Source organism: Lithobates pipiens, unplaced genomic scaffold (genome assembly GCF_037356315.1).
Source record: "Lithobates pipiens isolate NorthernLeopardFrog02 unplaced genomic scaffold, aLitPip1_a1.2 Scaffold_16, whole genome shotgun sequence".
Taxonomy (NCBI): domain Eukaryota; kingdom Metazoa; phylum Chordata; class Amphibia; order Anura; family Ranidae; genus Lithobates; species Lithobates pipiens.
The window spans coordinates 305,390,107-305,412,337 of record NW_027507748.1 but is presented as its reverse complement, the minus strand read 5'-3'; the positions used below and the strand labels follow the sequence as shown (position 1 = coordinate 305,412,337).

Genomic DNA, 22,231 nt, shown 5'->3' with positions numbered 1-22,231 from the left:
TAGTAGGGTCAAATCAGCTATCATTTTTGACCGTAAAAAAAAAAGGGTAGAACGTGATTCTTTTTTAACAACTTAGAGGTCCTATTAGAGGCCCTATAAGAGGTCTATGATGCCAAGAGGTGGGGCTTAAGATCACATGACCCCCATGATTGTCTATCCCAGCGGTCACGTGATCCAAAAACTCACAAGGAGCGACTGGGAGTGTTCAGATAGGTGCTGGTAACTGTGCCGGAGCGCGCAGCGCTCACACTCTCGGCGCAGGTGTATTAGCATCAATTCGCGCTAATATGCGCCCCCCTCCCCCTCAGCGCTAAGGACCAGACATCAAGAGGCCACATATTAGCATACAGCCGGTGCCAAGGAATTAAGCAAACAAAATTCGAGTGAAAGTGATTTTTATTTTTTATATATATAGAGAGATATATGTATGCTGTGTGCGTTGAAGCTGTGTGCATCTAAGGAGACAGATGAGAGCCTGAAGTGGAAGGCCTGAGCAGCAAGGAAGCGGAAAAGAGGTACAGTAGTTGTATGGGAACCCTGTTATATGGCCAAGGGGGCTGAAGCGTAAAGCCTAAGTGGCAATATTGCTGAAGAGAGCCAGGTGGTTCGGCATTTTTCATTTACTGTTTTTGGGAGAAGAACCCCTGTGTGGGCAACCAAGTGCATGTATGAACTTTATTTTGTTCCTCTTAATAAAAGTGGGCTACCATGCCCTTAAACTAAAGTTCCTGTTCGCTGTGAACTTACTGAAAAGGCATCTACCCCTGAGTTAAACATCCCCCAATGTCATTATATATATATATATATATATATATATATATATATATATATATATATATATATATATATATATACATAAGGTTTATTTGCATACAGCCGGTGCCAAGGAGTTTAGCAAACAAAATTCGAAACAGTGAAAGTGATTTTTGCCCAAAAAATTCCCTTCATTCCAAAATCAAATGTTAAAAACAAACACAATTTTAAAGTGCTCTTCCATGGACATTTGTCAATTCTCTAATGTCTCTAAGGTCATTGTACTAGACTTTCACACAAAGATCTACCACTGTTATGCTCTTGCATAATAATAATAATAATAATAATAATAATAATAATAATAATAATAATTATTATTATTATTATTATTAATAATAATAATAATATATATATATATATATATATATATATATATATATATATATATATATATATATATATATATATATATATATATATATATATATATATATGGTTTATTTTTCATAAAAGATTGGCATTGCATTGATGTGCATTTACATGCATACATGTAATTTTTATTTTTTTTTTTAGCAACACAACACACTGCACATGACACCAGTGTGAACAGGACAGATGGAAAGCAATTTTTGTTGTGTCCTTTTGATAACCCACATTCTTCAATTACAGTAAAATACAGGTCACTTTCAGTATTGTAACCTATCTCTGAAAAAGCCAAATTTGATTTGAGCATTTATTATATTGCAAGCTTTAAAGCGATGACATAATATATAAAAGTTTTTCTTTTTTAATTCAATCACTTCTCATTTTAAAAAAATGCATCCCAGTTATTTTAAAAAACTTGGTCACAATAAATTGACTTTTTTGGTTGAATGAAGCTGGTTTATACATTACTGTTATTTTATCCAATTGTTAAATATTCTTCAGCACCACAACAATGGACAGCAGCCCAGCACCACTGCATGCAGAGTGTAAAGAATCAATATGCTAAACTAGAACAAGCAAAATGAGCAGCTTGTCAGCGCATTTCATAATCCCTTGTAAATTGAGAGCAGTGTCGCTTTAAGGCTAAACGTGGAGTCAGTAACAGTGGCCAAATACATTCATGTTTCGAGTGAAGTAGCCCAATGCTTTAACAGAAACATCTGCCTTTGAATGCAGGCAGTAAACTCCGTGGCCACGTGTTCTGCTTTATTTAAGCTTACTGTAGCAGATTTAACTCCCTCACAAGCTTTTTGTTACTGGCTATAGCAAAGCTTTCTTTTCTTGTGCTGGAGATGGAAATATGACTTGGATTCCATATGGAGGGTAAGTGTCTACACATTTAATTTAAATATCAGTAGTTATTATTGCATGGTGTTTTTTACTAGGTTTCTTAAGGTAATGAAGCTGATACTCTTAGGTTAGCAAAGGAGATTTAAACTTTATATCGTACTGAAATAAAAAAGCAATCACTTTTTTACCCATATAAAAACACTGCTATTTTTTTTTTATGTAACATAAAAAGGCTTGAAAAAAGCAACAGTACTATATATAATAATTAGAATGAAAAAAGAAAATAATGTGTAATTAACGGCGATCGTGATAGTTGTTGTTTTTTTTTTTTTTTTTTTTTTCCAATATGATCTACTAATTGTGAATGTTATGCAACAGAGCAGCATATAATTTATAAATAATGAGTATGTTTGCTTACATTTGTGTAATCGCCAAATATGCACAACCCCCATCAAATCCTACTTACGGCTTGTATTTTGTCTGCAACTGCACATCATTAGGACTATGGCTTTTTCAGTTTTATCAGCTTTATTGATTGAGAAAAAAAAAGTTAGATTAGGCTTGTGGTTTGTAAATGAGAATAATGGTTTATGTGAAGACAGCATTATGGCACGAAATGATGGATGTGTCCTGCTATCCAAATAACTTGGGGAATGATATTAGACTTAGAAACATGCAAAAGCAAGATAAATGGAGTTTAAGAGAATGGGTATTGTTGTTTCTCCTGGTGCTGCTTTGGATTTTAAGGGCTTGTTCACACTACAGTACATATGATGGCATGCGTTAGAACATGTTTTAACTTACATTACTGCAAAGCACAGTAATGCTTTTGTTGCCATTCACCCTTTAAGTGCAACCCAATGCACATATACAGTGTGCTTAACAAAGTGCACAGATGTAAATGTTTTGTTCCGATGCATGAAATAATGCTGCTTCAATGAACACAAAGCGCACCATCATTTCAAGGATCATTCTACCTGAAACTCTATTAAATTTTGGTAGCAATTGGATAGTTAACCGGACAATTTAGTATGTTGAGTCGGCCATACATTGATCGAAATTCGACTGGTTCAGCGGAGACCAGCCGAATTTTGATCCATGTATGGGCAGGCTGATTGTACCCATTGATCGACTTGCAGAGTTTGGTAACGTAACCGAGACTCCCATTCGCCTGCACATGACTGACATCTGGCTAGCAGTAATATTGTCTTCTGCCAACTGGAAAGGCTCCCCCCCAACACCACCACCACCGGCAGAACACAATAGCGCTGTGGGAGGCTTTCCCACATCAATCTTTCTTGTGTACGCATCTACCATTTGAACTGTAACACTAGGGATATTTGTTATTAAATAAGAATTTTGATGGATCTGGGAGTGCAGCCATTTCTTCAGTGTTGATTGTATGCGGAGGCGAGCCGAGACGGGCAGCCATTTCTTCAGTGTTGGCACAATGGCTCTCCTAGGCGAAATCCCATATATGTATATATATATGTTATATATATATATATATATATATATATATATATATATATATATACAGGTTTCCCTTTAAGAGCCACCAGAGGGTGCGTGGAAGACCCGATGCATGCTGGGTCTTGTGCACGTGATTGTGCATGGCCAGCGGTGATCACGACCGCCAGCCATGCATGATCGCATGCACAAGAGCCAGCACAGGTATTTGTGTGTGTAAACACACAAATCCCTGTCCTGTCGGGGGAGAGGAGAAAGATTGTGTGTTCCTACTAAGTAGGAACAACGATCTGTCTCCTCTCCTAGTCAGTTCAATTCTCTCACAGTTATAACACATGAGGGAACACACAGTTAACCCCTTGATCGCCCCCTAGTGTTAACCCCTTCCCTGCCAGTGACATTAACATGGTAATCAGTGCATATTTATAGCACTGATCGCTGTATAGATCTCAGTGGTCCCAAAAATGTGTCAAAAGTTTCCGATCCGCCACTACTAGTAAAAAAATAAAATAGATAAAAATGGCATAAAAATACCATAAATCTTTCCCATAGTTTATAGAAGCTACAACTTTTGCACAAACCAAACGATTATTGTTTTTTTTTTTTACCAAAAATATGCAGAAGAATATATTTTGGCCTAAACTGCTAAAGACATTTGTTTTTTAAAAACATTTTTTGGGATATTTATTATAGAAAAATGTAAAAAGATATTGTTTTTTTTTCTAAATTGTCCCTCTTTTTTTGTTTATAGCGCAAAAAATAAAAAACGCAGAGGTGATCAAATACCACCAAAAGAAAGCTCCATTTGTGGGAAAAAAAGGATGCAAATTTTGCTTGGGTACAGCGTCACACGACTGCACAATTCTCAGTTAAAGCGAAGCAGTGCCAAATTATAAAAAGTGCTCTGGTCTGTAATGGGGTAAAATATTCTGGGACTGAAGTGGTTAAAGGAATTAGTTGGCAACCCTAGCTCTGGGCCTTATAAAGAGATGCCACTGTTAGATGTTTCATTTTTTTTTATAGCACTGAAAATCAAACAGGAAGTGCTGGACTATGCAAAAGTAGGTGGGGACAACCAAAACTCCCACATGATCGGTGTCTAAATCAGGGATCTCAAACTGGTGGCCCTACAGCTGCTGCACAACTACAAGTCCCATCATGCCTTTGCCTGAGGGAGTCATGCTTTTAACTGTCAGCCTTGCAAGGCCTCATGGGACTTGCATTTTTGCAACAGCTGGAAGGCTGCCAGTATGAGACCCCTGGTCTAAATTATGACAAGGAGATCTTGTTGTTGGATTATCAGTCCACAAACTTCAACTGTTACTAAAATATCACTTCTGGTTGAAATTACTCTTTAAAAAAAAAAAGTTATTTGACTCGTTATTTAGGCACGAACTACAGGTAGACATAAAAGATGCACAATTATACATTACAAGGGATATGTCATAAAAAGCTTTGTGTATCATAAAAACTTGGAAGATTAGGCTCACTTTATTAGGAAAAAGTAAGAAAAATATAGCCCTAGGAGAACCACTTTACTAGGACTTTTAGAGTACAGTAGCATCTCCCTTGGTATAATCCACAGTGATTTCCACATTATACAGAAAAACGTGCTGTAGGTATTGCAATGTAGTCACCCCAACTTAGAAGTGTTGGTAAGTACATGTAAATGACTGCTGGGTCAAGAAACACTTTAAATAACCCTGTACCCTTTTTTTCATTAAGTAGTTTTACTGCGTTTTTCTGCCTCCTTGTAACATCCTTCACAACCTTCTGAACCTTTAACCCCCCCCCCCCCCCAATCACTTCTGTTTGCTTAAAACATGCAGGGCACAATAGTTATGGCCATTTACATTGCTCTATGTACACTATATTTCTCAAAGTCCATAGCTCCTACTCCATCTTGGAAGTGGGCAAGAGAGAGTGGCTACATTCAGAGCCAGTAGAGGGGGGATGGTACAATTTATTGGGGGTGGGGGGCACAGTGAAGTGTCCTTCTAAAACAGCCGTCACTAGTTTGCTGGGACTGTGGGTTTCCCCAGCAACCAGTGACGCTGCATGCGTTGACAGAAGACCAGCTCGCATTCACGGGCCGCGAGTAGGGGCCTGACGTCACACGTGAGACCCTCGCCTCACCTCCCTGCTACTCACGATTCCCCGGTCCTGGCTCTCCATATCTGGCAGCTTCCACCCCTTTGGTATTTCAGTTGTGCCCTCCTGCATTCAAGGTATGTGAGCCATATGTTAACCAGTGATCACTAATGGGCATTTTTTTATTGTGCACACTGCTGAGCATATTTTGTTAAAGGTCATGCTGATGTGCACTTTTTAAGGGGCACTCTGATGGACAAATTTTATTTTAAGGGGCACGTTGATGGATATATTTTTAATGTGCACACTGATAGGCATATTTTCTTAAGGGGCACACTGATGGACACATTTAATAAAATGTGCCCATCAGCATGCACATTAAAAATATACCCATCAGCGTTCCCCTTAAAATAAAATGTGCCCATCAGAGTGCCCCTTACCATAAAAGGTGCCCATCAGCGTGGCCCTTATTTTATGTTAAGGGGCACGCTGATGGGCACATTTTATGTTAAGGGGCACTCTGATGGGCACATTTTATTTTAAGAGCAACACTGATAGGCACATTTTGTATCAAGGCAGTTTTTACGTTAAGGGGGGCGTTTTGGTGTGCCCATCAGAGTGCCCCTTAATATAAAATGTGCCCATCAGGGTGCCCCTTAACATACAACTTGCCCATTAGAGTGTCCCTTAATATAATAATAATAAATATATTCTTGTTTTGAAATTACATTGATTCTTTCTTAAAAAGGGGGGGGGGGTGCAGTTTGCCATCTTTACCCTGTACTATATACAGTGGGGCCATGGAGAACAAAAGTTTCCACCCTCTAACAGGAAATCAGATCTTGTGAGAACAAAACAGGGAATTTGGAGGAGGCTTAATGCATTAGAATTGACTTTTTTAGTAAAAAATACATACTAGAATAGCATATATTTTTAAAACCAGAGTTAAGTATCATTTTTATTGTGTAAAAACAGCAGAAAGAGGGCACCCTATGTTAGTGGAGGTGGATTACCAATCAAGCAGTCAGCCATCACAAGGGATGAGAAGACCACTGTGGGTATAAGCTCAGACCTTCCATATGGAGGTGTATAAGCAGCATCTCCAGCTCTCACACCTGCTCTCACAGAGCTAGCAAGAGACCAAATCAGGATGGGACAGCCCACAACGTGTTTCCGAGGCGCCACCTCCTTCTTCAGGCCTTTGTTTGTCTGAGGGACAGACCTTTTTGTTTGCCTGAGGGAACTCCCCTTTCCTGCTGAGGAGCTGTCAGTGACTGTGTGTGCAATCCCCATCCACCTGTGGATCCATTCATCCTGTGGACGTCTCCTTGATATCCCTTACTACTATGGACTGTATGGACTAGTTCTTATTAATTCATTTTGGGTATATCTTGTTGCCCCCCCCCCCCCTTCCTGTTATTGATCCCTTATGGTCCACCTTATAGCTGCCAGTGAGCTCTGACTCACACACTGCCTGACAGTTCTGTGTGATATATTGTATTTGTATTTTAATTGTGTAGGAAAAGCCATAACAAAAGTATACCAACTGGCATACCAGACTGTTTCAATGTTCATTTCACAGGTATAGATATACAGCACACAGCTGCATTATGTGAAAGCCACTGAGATAAGATCATAAATGTAATGTGTTTAGAAGGTTATAGCAAAACTCAGAGAGTAACCACACATGAGTAATCATGAGTATATCCAGTGTAATGCTAAATAGTATCCCAGTTTGTCTGGAATTTCAAAAGAATATATACAGGGCTTTTTTTCAGCGGGAACTAGGGGGAACTCAGTTCCACCACCTCTGGCTCGGGTCTTCTGCTCCCTGCTCACCACTATCACTTGGAGCACTGAAGTCCAGCTTCTGCATTTACAAGTGATAGCTTATCTCCCAGTAGCTCCCACAGGTCAGATCTCCTGCGCAGATCCCACTGAGGTACAGAACAGGTGCCCAGGGTTCAGTGCATTGTGGGCTGCACCCTCTGTGGTCTCCATTTTTCCCTGGTGACCAGTTGTTGATGCACCTACTGCATAATCTCCCTTGCAAGTGACTGTAGTATAGTATAGTATGCTGGGAGATACTACAGCCGGATAGGTGTTTCAGCTTAACATTGCAACAAAGGTAAGATGTATGACAGATGGTGGAGCTTTTAAGGAGGAGGGAGAAAATGAGGGCAGTGGAGGGAGGGGGTTGTATGCATAGGGAAGAGCTACTATTTGATGCCATTTGGAAGGTATGTGAGTGTGCCGGGAATGGTTGAGTTCCTGCACCTAGTCTATGAGAAAAAAAGCCCTGAATATATATATATATATATATATATATATATATATATATATATATATATATATATATATATATGCCTGCAGCCCAATGCCTAGTATACACTGCTATTTTTTTTTCGTTTAACCCCGCAGGCTGAATGAAAAAAACCTGACACCTCCGACCGCTGTACTAACAATCCGATGTTAGTACATGAATTGTCCCTGCTGTTCTAGTGTGTTCTGACAATGGGATGGGCCCAGCCAGAACACTCCGGTCAGCATTGGCTGAGAGCACTGATCAGAAGATGGTTGGCAGACCTTTATTTGGTCATGACCCTTCGACAGAAGCCAGCTGTCATATAGTCAGGCAGGGCTGTATACATGCCATTGCTGCAATGCTTTACTTCAGAGCTGCTGCATTTTTAACAAGGCTACAGAGTTTGACAGGCAGCACCATCTGTCATCTTCTCATTGAGTTCAATGGGGCTGCTCTTCATCTTGAAGCTCGCAGTTGCAATGCAGCCTCGCAATGTAAAATCGGCATTCAGCAATTTAAAAAAGTAAAACAAAAAAAAACAGGTGTCCTGAGGTGGCATTAGCATGGCTCTAGTTTCTGCCATGGCTGCAAAGTATATCATTGTGACTATGGCATTTTAGCAATTTGATATTTCTGGGGGGGGGGGGGGGGGGGCTGTACACTATTTTTCCAAAAGTATTGGGACACGTGCCTTTACACGCACATGAACTTTGATGTCATCTCAGTCTTAGCCCATAGGGTTCAATACTGAGTTGTCCCACCCTTTGCAGATATAACAGCTTCAAATCTTCTGGGAAGGCTGTCCACAAGATTTAGGAGTGTGTCTATGGAAATGTTTGACCATTGTTCCAGAAGTGCTTTTGTGAAGTCAGGCACTGATAGAGATGAGGTCAGGACTCTCTGCAGGCCAGTCAAGTTCCTCCACCCCAAACTCACTTATACATGTCTTTATGGACATAGAGGCATTATATTTTCGTATTTTAAAAGCTAAAAAATCCTTAGCAATGTATCTTTCTACCTTTGCTCCCCCACCCCCTCTCCCTTGTGGGTGAGGTACAATAGCAACAGTGCTTTTCCATCTTTGGCTTCAGACATATACAGGTATGTGTTGTGCATCTACTGGAGGTCATGACTATATTTTTTATATATGCATTAATATATTATTATCCTTTTATTTTATTTTTTTATGCTAGAGCTGGATTAAGTGTGGTGGTTTCCCATTGTCCCCTGAGGAAGCCAGTGATGGCGAAACATGTTGGGAACTAACATTCATCTGTGACCACTTTTCTCTTTGCCTCTGGGCCACCAGCAACCCATTGTACTGCATGTGCTCCATCTTCATTTTAATTAATACTTCAATATTTTGATTGTTGTATGCTATTTGTACTAATAATAAAGACTCTAAATTTTTATATATTTTGATTTATCTTTTGTCAGCACCGCTATAATCCCGCTCCTCTATACCTACAAATCGAATTATTGGGATGAGGTGTATTATATCATAGAGACACTGAGACTATTTCTACTTAGCAATGTATTGTTTTTAATGTCCTAGTATTCAGCCTTTTTTTTTTTGTCTGCAGCTACAGAAAAGCAGAACATCACATTTAGCCCAGTAATGAAAAGTGACAGAAGTAAAATATGCCTATAATATAAAATTAGGATCTAGCTATCTTCTTATATGCTGCACTAGTAAGACATCTGCTATTACCTGACTGCTGTCTAAAAAAAAAGGTCCTTTCTCTAATCATCTTCCATTTCCAAATTGGGTTGCAACACCAAGAAGGGAGACATAAGAGACTGGTTGGCATCTAATGTTGTACCCACTTTCAGTTAATCATGCATTTAAATATTTCTTAATAGCAATTGATTCCCTGTTATCGAGCAGAAAAAGATTTTTAAGATTCACCTGACTGCATTCCAGATCTTGCTGTCCATAGTAGTATTTCTCTCGGAGAGCTTAACAAGGAATAAGCTTTCACAAATCCAGCAGAAATCACATTTACATCCTACACTGAAATATTTGTACTTGTAGAACATGACATTACATCACTGAGATGTATTATCAAATTTGAAGGGGAGATTGCATTCCTTTGGTAAGAAAATTCATGTTCAGAAAGCAAATTGGGAGATTTAGGTTCTATTATGAAAGAATTTCAATAGGTCTTCCAATAATGTGTTATACAGATAAGTCATTAAGGAGTACAATGATATTTAGGCAATTTATCTGATGATATGTAGCTAAGTGATCCTTTATCATTCAGTAAGGAATTTACTTACAAGAAAACGTCCCTTATTCATCAAGCTGCAATGTCGCTTAAAGAGCACTAAATAGTGTTTAATGCATGCCAAAATGACTTCCAGTTAATTTACTTTCTTGTATAGAAACTTCCCTTTGCAACAGTTGACATATCAAGGCACTTTTTGGGGTACATGATTAATATAAAAGACTTTCTGTGACCAAAAGCAATTTTCTACTTTATTTCTTTATTTTTTTGTACATTTATAATATTTCACAGAAAAAAACTGTTAAACAAAAAAAAAACAACATTCCACCAATTAGGGCTACATTTTGGACTTTTTGTTAAAATTATGACCATAAAATAACCTTTACAACTTTAACGTGTCTTAAAGTGTATCTAAAATCATAGCCATTTTGGTTTGAGTAGAGTGATGAGGAGCTAAAATTCCTGCAATGTCTTTATTGCTCTCTGTGTATCCATTAGGGAAATGTGCACTCTAGTTGTGCAAGTGACCATTCTCACTTGGACAGAAAGTGAAGGAAAAGCTTCTAAAATTTCCATATGTCATCATCAGAAGAAATAGAGGTGAAAACTTCCAATGGGGACATTTGTTCAGGTTCTGAGAGGGTATTTTCTTCAGTTTGAGGAGATTTTCCTTCACTTCTTATAGGGGTTGATTTACTAAAGGCAAATAGAATGTGCACTTTGCAAAGTACAGTTGCTCCAGAGCTTAGTAAATGGGCAGAAGCTCTGCTGACTTCCATCATCCAATCATGTGCAACCAAAAATTCTGTTTTGTTTTTATGTTAATTGCATGTGATTGGGCATTCTTTGCAAAGTGAAGCTTTACCTCATTTACTAAGCTTTGGAGCACTTGCAAAGAGTCTATCTGTCTTTAGTAAATTAACACCATTGTGTCTATAGGACATGGAGTATCTGCCCAAATAGACAACCCTCATGGGTTTTAACCATGAAATGTACAACATGGTAAAAAAAAAAGTGTTCAGCTGTAGATATACTTTTAGCATGCTTACTTGCAATGCTATTGATGTTTGATAAATCAGCCCAATATCATAAAGGTAGATTTCCAAAAAAATAGATAGCAAAAAATCACAAATATGCATACTTCTATGAGTTTTAGATATCTAAATCATCACTCAAGAAATACATTTGGGAAACAATTGCCACTGCATAAAAATGTTGTGCTTGGAAAAATATACAGTCATTTTCCTCCATTAGTGATATGGAGAAAAGACTTTTCACATGATGAAGGTGATCTGATGTTACTTGTCAGCTGTCATCTAAACCTTATAAAATCATAGATTGTCTTTAATTTAAATCTGTTACTTTTGTCATGAAGGTGTTTGTTACCCTTGAGGCAAGACAAAGGGAACAGACCAAAGGAACAGACCTTGGCACAAGTAGACTATACACCTACACTTTGAGTCACATTTGTGAAACTCCCCATCCCCCTTACACACACTATATGTTTTGTTATGCGTTCCAATTCACACAACATACCTACAAATAATTGTAAGAAACTCTTATGCTTTGCACACACGGTCGGACATTCCGACCACAAAATCCGTTGGATTTTTCCGACGGATTTTGTCCGAAACTTGTGTTGCATACACATGATTGGACAAAGTTGTCGGAAAATTCGATCATTCGGAAAACATGATGATGTTCGTTCGTTATGACGGGACTAAAATGAGGCTAGTAGCCAACAGCTTGGTCTCATAATTATTTTTTTTTTCAATTTAAAAGAGTTTATTAAGCCAATAAACAGATACAGTAGAAAACAAGGGTTACATCATATTACCGTATACAGCAAAACATCCAACAGGTAAACAGTAAGTCTGAGCTTGTCTTCAAAAGAAAAGAAGAAATAAATTTGTCACCTGAGCAGCAAATCCGTTACAAGAAGGGTTTCAAAACGTAATCCAGGTGTATACACAAACACATTGAAATCATGCCAATAAAACTAATTGTACATAAGAATCAGTAGCCAGGTATCTGTAGTTCTTGGCTATGAGTTCCAAAGAGGGAGATAGGTATGAGGAGATGAAGAAAGGAATAAAAGGAGAAAAGAAAAAGCAGGTATGAACCAAGGTAGAGAAGAGTAAGAGAGAGCAAGGCGACAACGGAGAGCAATCCCCTCTCAACGGAGGGGGTCCGTCAGCTCCTCCCCACCGGGCCCGGAGGGGAGGGGGAACCGGAGAGCCACAATCCACCTAATGTAGGTGTATCACAATCACCCCTTAGTGAGTCTAGAAAAAGCATCCGAGTACCTGAAAAGTACCCACGGGGACCAGGTTGTGTGAAATCTGTCAGCCGTTTCATCTGCAATAGCGAGCGTCTCCTCCATTGTATAAATAAGGTTAACCAGACCCAACCATTCTTTCACCGTCGGTGTTAGTTGGGATTTCCAATATTTAGGGATCAGTGATTTTGCTGCCATTAGAAGGTGTTTGGTCAGGGATCTTTTATATCGCCCCAGTAAGAGGTCAGAGATGTGAAGCAAGCAGCAGGCCGGGGAGAGAGTCATCTTGGTTTCTGTTATCTGTCTAACTAGTCCCAACACTTGATCCCAATAGCTACTTATCTTGGGGCAGTTCCACCAGATATGTAGCATATCGCCCTTAGCCTCGCCGCATCTCCAACACAAGTCTGAGGACAGCGGGTACCATCTCTTCACTTTGTCCGGAGTGGCATACCAATGAGAGAGAAGCTTATATGAATTCTCCTGCAATCTAGTGCTAATAGAGCACTTATGCGCTAGTATACAAGCATTTTGCCATTGCATGTCCGTAAACTGTGTTTGGAGAGCCGACTCCCACTGAACCCTGAATCTGGGTGCTTCCTGGTCCTCAAGGTCGTGTAAGAATGCGTATAAGACGGAGGTGGTTCTCGCCACTGGTTCGCCCTTGTGACATAAGGATTCAAAGGTGGTGAGATCCCCCAACATGGTCTGTTTTCTTGTGGGCGTCAGTATGTAGTGGCAAGCTTGTCTATAGCTCCAAAAGGGTAGCGCTCGAAGTGAGATGTCGTCCCGTAAATCGGTGTACGAACGCGTCTGACCTGCCGATATAAAATGAGAGGCGAGAATGGGAGAAGAATCTGCAAGTAAGAAAGAACCCGGCTCTAGGCCCGGGGGGAAGTCTGGGTTTTGAGTCAAGGGGGACATAGGGCCTGGTACTGTCGCTATCCGGTGTGAGGCAGCAAGTTTTTGGAAAATTTTTAGAGTGGCCCTGATTAGGGGGTGTTGTGCAAAACCAACTGGACATTTGTTCCAAGGTATCCAAGGCGAGAATTTAAGAGGTGTTAGCGAGAAACTTTCCTCTAGGGAGACCCAGTCCTTTCTGTTAGAGTGGCAGTGCCAGTCGATAATGCGCGCGAGATGCGTTGCATAATAGAAGAATTTAAAATCGGGGAACCCCAGTCCTCCCTCTGTCTTAGGGCGCGTTAGGGTGCATAAACGAATACGGGGTTTCTTATCGGCCCATAGAAATTTCCACAAAATAGATTGTAGGTGTTTAAAAAAATTAGCTGGGAGTTCGACAGGCAAAGTGTGAAGTAAATACAATACCCTGGGTAGTGTCACCATTTTAATGACGGCTGCCCTGCCAAACCAGGAAAAGTGTTTAAGTGACCACTTGGTTAAGTCTATTTCTAACCAGCGCAACAAGGGTACAACATTTTTGGCGTAAATGCCGGGGAGCTGTGGGGTGAGCTGAATCCCTAGGTAAGTCAATGACTCTGTAACCCATTTGAAGGAGCTATTCTGTTGGGCCAAATGAAGTGTAGCTGGGGGCAACGAAAGATTCATCGCCTCGGATTTGTGTAATTAATTTTGAGATTTGATATGTAACCGAAGATAGAAAAGGCCTTAAGTAGATTGGGGATTGAGGTGTGGGGCTGTACTAGGAAAAACAATAAATCATCTGCATACGCAGCTACCTTGTAGGTCTTCGGGCCAACCTGGAAGCCTTCAATGGAGGGGGAGTTATTTATGGTGTGAATAAAGGGCTCTAGGGATAGAATAAATAGGAGGGGGGACAAAGGACACCCTTGTCTCGTGCCATTGTGAATGAGTACCCGTTCCGACAAGGTACCGTTAATTTTGAGTTGGGCGGTGGGGTTCCGATAAAAGGAGGAGATCCAGGAAAACATGTGAGGTCTCAGGCCAATGTGGCTACAGGTCTGGAATAAGTAATCCCAAGCAACCCTGTCGAAGGCCTTCTCCGCATCCGTAGACAGGAGAAGGCCTTCGATGTTAGTGGTGCGACAATGGTGTATTAAATTTAGGGCCTTAGTCACATTGTCCCTGGATTCCCTCCCCGACATGAACCCCACCTGTTCAGCACCTATCAAATGTGGTAAGAAGATCCGCAGACGATTCGCCACTATCTTCGACATAATTTTCAAGTCTAAATTTAAGAGAGAAATGGGGCGATAACTAGAGCAAGCAGCGGGGTCTTTCCCGGGTTTAGGGAGTACTGTAATGTGCGCGCCCAAAAAAGTGTCTGGTAGGTTACGTGGTTCATTGAGAGAATTAAAAACCTTCAAAAGAGGGTCTTTTAGAAGGTTAAAAAAGACTTTGTAGTAGTGGGCCATGGGGCCGGGGCTTTTTCCCGTTTTAAGGCCCTTGACCACTGCCAAGAGCTCCTCGGATGAGATGGGGAGTTCTAGTGATTCTGCATCTTCTGGGGAAAGTGTCGGCATGCCACTCTGAGCCAAGTAGTCTTTTATAATGTGGCTCCTATCCCCCAGTTGCCCCTCCGGGGTATGTTGGGAAGGGACACTATAGAGGCGGGAGTAGAACTTGTGAAAGCTCTCCGCAATTTTGTCAGTTCGGGTTGTCAAAGTGCCGTCTGTTGTCCTAATGGCTAAGATGTTATTAGCTAAGGAGGTGTCTTTCAAAGCCCTGGCTAGCATTTTCCCCCCCTTGTCGCCCTTTTCATAGTAAATTCTCTTTTTTAAGAAGAGGGTGCGTTTGCTCTTCGTCTCCAACAGATCCCTAAGTTCCTGTCGTGTTTGTAGCAGCTCCTGAACCTGTAGGGAATCCAAAGTCGGCTTGTGACGGGATTCCAAGAGCGCTACTTTATCAGTTAACATTTGAAGCTGTTGGGCGGCCAGCCTTTTACGGGCCGCCCCTGCTCGAATGAACTCCCCCCGTATGACACATTTATGGGCTTCCCAAATAGTTAAGGGAGAGAGGTCTTCGGAAAGCATTGTCAATTAAATAGTGTCTCAAGGCGTCAGTCAACTTGGGGAGTAGTTCTGGATCCGTCAGCAAAGCCGAATTCAACCTCCACATGCACGTCTTGGGTCTGTCCCCTGGATGGTCAAGGGAAAGGGAAATGGGAGCATGGTCCGAGAGGGTTTGTATGCCTATCTGGGCGGCCCTCAAACTCTGCAGATCTCTTTGAGTAACAAAAATGTAGTCAATACGTGAGTATTTGTCATGGGGAGCTGAATAACAGGTGAAATCTCTGCCAAGGGGGTTTAACGTGCGCCATGCGTCTATTAAGGTTAAAGAGTGCAAGAGATTTTTAATGTACTTCAGGGTGCTGTAAGGAATGCTCGATCTGCCTGAGGAGGTATCCTGGGTCGGGTCGAGGGGGAGATTAAAGTCATCTCCTAGGAGGATACAGCCTGTGGCAAAACCCTTTAGCTCTTCAATCAGGTGTCTGCAAAAAGATTTGTGTGCACTGTTGGGAAAATAGACATTGGCTAAGGTCAGCGGGGTGTTGCCCCATGTCCCCTTGACGAATATGTATCAGCCTTCAGGGTCTGCCAGCTGTTGTGTGACCTCAAACCCCACTGCCTTATGAATTAAAATAGCGACTCCTTTAGTCTTTGCCTGGGAACTCGAGGCATAAAATGCCCGAGGGTAGTTTTTGTGCCAAAGTTTAGGGTGCGTGTTACTTAGGAAATGTGTCTCCTGCAGGGTCCTACCTTATTTAGTTCCCTGAGGACTGAGGTACGCTTCTCCGGAATGTTCAAGCCGCGGACATTGTGGGAGACCAATGTTGGTCTAGAACCCAATGATGCGTAAGCCATAAGGTCTCGTGCATCTGCTCTCCGCAATCGCCTGCTCTGTAGAAAGGAGAGAAAGAGAAGAGTGGAAAAGGAAAGGGGGCAGAGCCTCAAAGGAAAATAAAAGGAAAAGAAGACTAGAGACAGAAGAGAGAGAAGGAAAACCCCCCGCAGGGGGAATATCACAAATTAGCAAGGTTCGGCCTGCGCGCACTGAGGCTACAGGCAAAAATAATGTGTGGACAATACGCAAGGTGTCACCAGAACACCCTGCGGACCGCTTGTGGGGTACGTAGGAGGAACTCCACAAGAGGAATGTATATTTCAGCACAAACAGAACAAATAAATCACTGAAGGAAACTGAAATTTGAGATAACAAAATAACAGGTATTTAAGCAACCAATACGGAGACCCGGTGCCCTATGTAGCATCAACCAAGTGTGCGAAGTAAACTTCGGCATAAAAAAAAGGGGGGGGGGGACAGTTAGGGCCAATGTCTTTGAGCCAGGCACAAGAGTAACAGGGGAACAACAAGTGTCTTCCCCCCGGGGCAAGTGAACATAACAGCTGCTCAACCCCATGAGGAAGCACCATCCAGGGGGAGGGGGGGGGTAGACAGGGAGAAACAGTATTCAGGGTGGGGACCCCCGAGTCATTGCAGAGAAGTACAAAAAAAGGGGGTCAAAATTCTTCCACTATACAGTCAGTATATCTTTCAGGTGCGGTCGAGGTTCCTGGAATGCCTGGAGGACTGAGGTGCGCGGGATCCCTCCCTGGAGGAACGCTGCCCAACTTTGCTCTTCTTCTGCGGTGGTTTAACCGGTGAGGACAAAGGGGTGCCAGGGGGGCTGAGCTTGGGTTGGGGGAGCTTAAACTCAACATACCATTCTGGTAAGTCCACACAAGGGATGTAGAGACCAGCACAAAAGTCCGGGAGATCTTCTGGCAACCGAAGCAAAAACTGTCTCCCATCCAGTGTGGCATGTAGAGCGAAGGGAAAGCACCATTTATAAACGATGCCTTTCTCTCTAAGTGCTTCCAGTAATGGTCGTAAAGCCCTTCTATTTTGTAAGGTTATGGGCGACAAGTCTTGAAACAACGAGATCTCCGCCTCATTGAACATAATCCGGTCGTTTTTCCTGGCCTGACTTAGGTTTTCCTCCTTCAGCTGAAAGCTCTGGAGGCAGCAAATAACATTCCGGGGAGGAGCTGAGTCCAGGGGCCTAGCTCTCAATGCCCTGTGTGCTCTTACAAAGTCAATGGGGAAATCTATAGGGTTCTCCAGCAAATTGTTAAAAACTGACCGCAAAGCTGAAGTGATCTGGTCAGGGCTCACAGTCTCCGGGATCCCCCTCACCCTGATATTACACCTCCTCCCTCTATTATCGAGGTCTTCCAGGTGCCTATTAATATTGATTAAATGCACCGCGTGTGAGGCAGCTGTGGCCTCCAGTCTGCGTACAGTCCTGTCCCTCTTGCTCTCTGCCTTCTCTAAGGTGGACATCTTCTCAGTGAGAGACAGTAAGTCAGCCTTAAGGTCAGTAATTGCAGAAAAAAGCGTGTTCTTTATGTCTGATGCAATCGATGTCATATCTCCCAGCGTGAGTGGATGATTGGGGTTCCCCAGCCCGCTTACCAGGTCCTCAGCCGTAGATAGGGAGCCATCGCTGAGCTAGTCTTCCTCGCCGCGTGTCAGCGCCATGTTTGAAGGGGTGCTGCCGCCTGCTCGGGCCTGTGAGGGGAAGATGTCCTGAATGCTACGGGTGTGAGGGGTCCCGGACTGATGGTGAGCCCCCGTCCCGGTGTGGTGGCGTGCTGATTTAAGCATGATGCAGCGTGAAATAAGCCAAAGGGAGAGCTATTGGGCTGCGGGTCTCCTGGAGCTCCTGTCTCAAGCGGCCATTCCCGATGCGTGCCAAGCCACGCCCCCCTTGGTCTCATAATTTTACCTGAGCATGCGTGGCACTTTATCCGATCGTAATTCTCTACAAACGATCGGAACAAGTCAGATCGGATTTTTTTTTACTGAAAATTTGAGATCCTGCTCTCAAATATTTGCCAGCGGAATTTCCAATGGAAGAAGTCCAAAGGAGCCCACACACCATCGGATTTTCCGACATTATAATCCGATTGGACCTTTTCTGTTGGAATTTCCAACCGTGTGTACAAGGTATTATCTTTCTCATTGTTTCTTTGGAGTAGCTTTATACATATGACTCTATGGGTAGGAACTATTGCTTTGAAAAACTGACAATGTGAAAATAAGGACAGACGTAGAGAAAATTATGTTCCCTGCTCCAAATATAGAGCACCTCACATTCATTGAAAACCATATAAGATGTTTTCAGACTGAATGAATTGCAGAGCGAGCCACCCATTGTAATCTGTATACTCAGGGCTGGCCCAAGACATTGTGCTGCCTGGGTCCAAGGTTGAAATTCTGCCACCCCCAAAAAAAATCACTCCCACCAAAAGGCCTCCCTATCCATTATAATCCAAAAAAATACAAATTGACTTCAGTGTCACTTTAAGGGTTTGTTTAAAGGACCTGTTCTTTAAAAATCAATATTACAGTTTTGGCAGATGTTGGTTAAACTACCTGTTGAAAAATCCAAGATGTATTAGAAATTGGGAGCTCAATGGGCTAGGCTTCATCTAGGATGGGCTGACCATTTGTTTGTTTTTAGCACTTAAACACCCATGACACAAACTACTGACTCTGACCCAAAATAAAGGAAAAATAATATAGCGTATACAATTGCGACACAAGTCATATTGTAATTGAATGTTATTAAAAATGACCTTTCCTTTTTAATCTGCAGCCGCTGTAATTTTCTGGGAATGCATTGCAATATGGATACCTGGAGTTGTTCTGTACAGAGTGTGTACTGACCACCCACAGAAACTTTTCCTGCTTGTGTGATTGGCTCACAAATTTTCCCAAAAGTTTGCCTAAGATACAAGTCAGATTTCAGGCATCCCCTGGAACAAAAATTAAATTTTTGGTGAGATACTCCCTGTAGGAACACGTCTAAAGGGATGCAGGCCCAGCAGATTTCCTCATTAGTGCTCTGCAGGTGCACACCTGATGGATACTTATGAAACCACTACTATTAGATCCACTCAGAACAGGGATTTCTTCAGAATAACAAAAGGTTGGAATCTTCAACAAAGGTTGCTATAATTCTTGCAATCTACAGAGGTCACCCAGGGGGAGTGTTTTTTTTTCTCAACAAAAGTGAAATTATGCTTTAAACAAAAAAAAAAAATACCTTGGTGCAGATGGTGCGCTATGCTATTTAGTACTGTAATGCAACGTACACACAGCGTTTTTTTCCTTTAGAATAAACTCTGATGGTCTTTCCGGCGGAGTTCCGCTGAAACTGACTTGTCTATACATGATCACACTAAAGTCCGTTCATTTGGAACGCAATGATGTATGACAGGACTAGAAAAAGGAAGTTCAATAGCCAGTAGCCAATAGCTGCCCTTGCGTCGTTTTTGGTCCGTCAGAATAGCATACAGACGAACGGTTTTCCCGATAGGAATTGATTCCGTCGGAAAGATTTAAAACATGTTCTATTTCTAGGTCCATCAGAATTTTTGAAAAAAAAAAAAATCAGATGAAGCCCACATACACGATCGGAATATCCGATGAAATTATTCGTCTTACCTTTTCTGACGGAAAATCCGGTCGTGTGTAAACGGCATAAGAGTCCAGCAACTAATTCCTCAACTGATTCCTCAGTTGCTCTCAGACAGGCAGAGCGCACCTAAAAAAAAAGAAAAGAGCATCAGGATTTATGGTGTTAGGTGCCTGTGCTAGGGGCATTGATTGAGGGGGGTCTCTGAAACGTACATATCACCCCTTATAAGTATAAGTGTATTATACGTATTGTACAGCCCCTGACACTGGAAAGCTGATCAGGGGTTGCTTTTTGTTTAGATTTTCTGTTTGTTTTTTTAGTCGAAATAAAGCAAAAAGAAAACAGGACAATGAGAATCTCCAGCTACTAGTGAATAATATGTGATGCTCACATCATATTTTACTACTGCATGTAGTGGAAGGTTCAAGAGATATCCAGTATTCTTAGTTGAAATGTGCTAAGTGAAGAATTTGTGAATTTAATTTAGAGTTATTCAAAGTGATATGTTTTTGTTGAAGTGATTGGTTATGTAAAACCCTTTTCCAGAAGTATATGCCAGCAAGATGGCAAGGGAAATCTGTGATGTCTTTCTTTTTCATTGATAGGCAGAGCATGGAAGCCTCCAGTCATTTAATGATTGAGGCCTAAGAGCAGCTCATGAAGGTATTTTAAATCTGTCCTTTTAAATGAATTTCAATTATTTCAGGCAAGCAGAAAATGACTCTTGTGTGCTGGCACATCTGACCCTCCCCAGATACTGCTACGCAGAGAAGAAAATCTTCCAAAATCAAATCTTAAAAAAGAAAAAAAACACCAAATTCTCCTGTTATTACTATTTTGCAGTCACACTACAACGGAGATGAGCTGAGACCTGTGAGGCCACAATTATCTTGGCTTTAATTAAGGAGAACAATCGTCCCAAGAATAATAAAAAATATATATAATCTACCTAAGTAAATTTCCCCTGACCGCATTTTTAATCTGCAGGAGTCTGAGGTACCCTGTATGTGGTATAAATGGTATTCATCACCATATTAGCAACTAATGGACAACAACCATCTAAGGTTTATAGATAGCTTGGGGCAAAGGATTTCCCACAAAAAATTTAATTATAGAAAGGTAATTTAACATACATATGGTTTCCCATAGATAAGACAGATAGCAAAGCAAACTGTTAAATGGATGTGCACATGGTTATATGCTTAATAGGAAAACAAGCAAATTACCAAGTAAGGTCTCGTGTTATAACATTGTTTATGATTCATAAACAAATCTGTGTATATACAGTATTCTAGTTATTCCTTCTGCATAATTCAATTAAGTCTAAACCCCCTTTCACTAAAATCTCATTTAAGCTTTAACATGTTAAAGTATATGTAATCCCTAAGTAGATGACATTTAGTTTGCTAAAGCACTGTCTATCATAAATAATTGCCTTTTTTAAACTATAATATTTAATTCACTTTTTTTTTTTTACTGTTATGCCCTGTACATATGACAGTTTTTCCCATCGGAATAAACTCTGGAGGTTTTTCCCGGAATTCCACTGAAGCTCTCTTGCGTACACACAATCAAACTAAAGTCCGATCATCAAGAACACAGTGACGTACAGCACGTACGACGGGGCTAGAAAGAGGAAGTTCAATAGCCAGTAGCCAATAGCCTCCATCTCATACTTGCTTCTGAGCATGCGTTGTTTTTGGTCCGTCGGAACAGCATACAGACGAGTGATTTTCCCATTAGGAATTGGTTCCATTGGAAAAATTTAGAACATGTTCTCTTTCTAGGTCCATCAGAATTTTCGATGTAGAAAGTCCGATGGGGCATACACAGGGTCGGAATATACGATGAAAAGCTCCCGTCTGACTTTTTCTGTGTATACAGGGCATTAGTTTCATTCCAATGCTGACAACATAGGCGTGCACACAGGGTGTGCCAGGTGTGCCCAGGCACACCCTAATCACCCTTTATAGCACAGATCCCCCCTACTTCCCTGGCTCCCCACTTCTCCCTGAAGTAATACCAGCTTCCCTCCTCTCCCGTCAGCTGTTGGTGCAAGGATGTTTTAGGATGAGTGGAGGAAGGGGCTGGTAAATATGTAATTGACCATCCCCTTCCCTTTCTGAATGAACATTGAGTAATCAGTAGTGTGTGTTTGAGCTTTGGGGTGCACACCCTAATGCAATAGACTGCGCACACCTATGGCTGGCAATCTCCAGCAGACTGAACACGAGTAATGCCTGGAATTTCTCAGGGTGGATTTCCTTACGATGACAACAGTGAACCGTTCCTGCATAACGTGTGTTGAAATTGACACTTGTAATCTACAACAGGGATGGGCAAATTTGCCTGGGTTAGGTTTGTTGTATTTTGGCTGAAAATAACCTTCTCTTTAAAATGTATGC

The 22,231-nt window shown here is 41.4% G+C and overlaps 1 protein-coding gene and 1 long non-coding RNA gene across 2 annotated transcripts in view; both read left to right on the top strand.

The window, feature by feature from the left end:
* SYT6 (synaptotagmin 6) overlaps nucleotides 1-22,231 on the top strand; it is a 650,982-nt gene that overhangs the window by 52,792 nt on the left and 575,959 nt on the right. The window lies entirely within an intron of this gene.
* LOC143984354 (uncharacterized) lies at nucleotides 1,929-9,306 on the top strand. The gene is made up of 2 exons (XR_013274805.1): nucleotides 1,929-2,061; nucleotides 9,088-9,306. It is a non-coding gene; the product is annotated as an uncharacterized LOC143984354 (long non-coding RNA).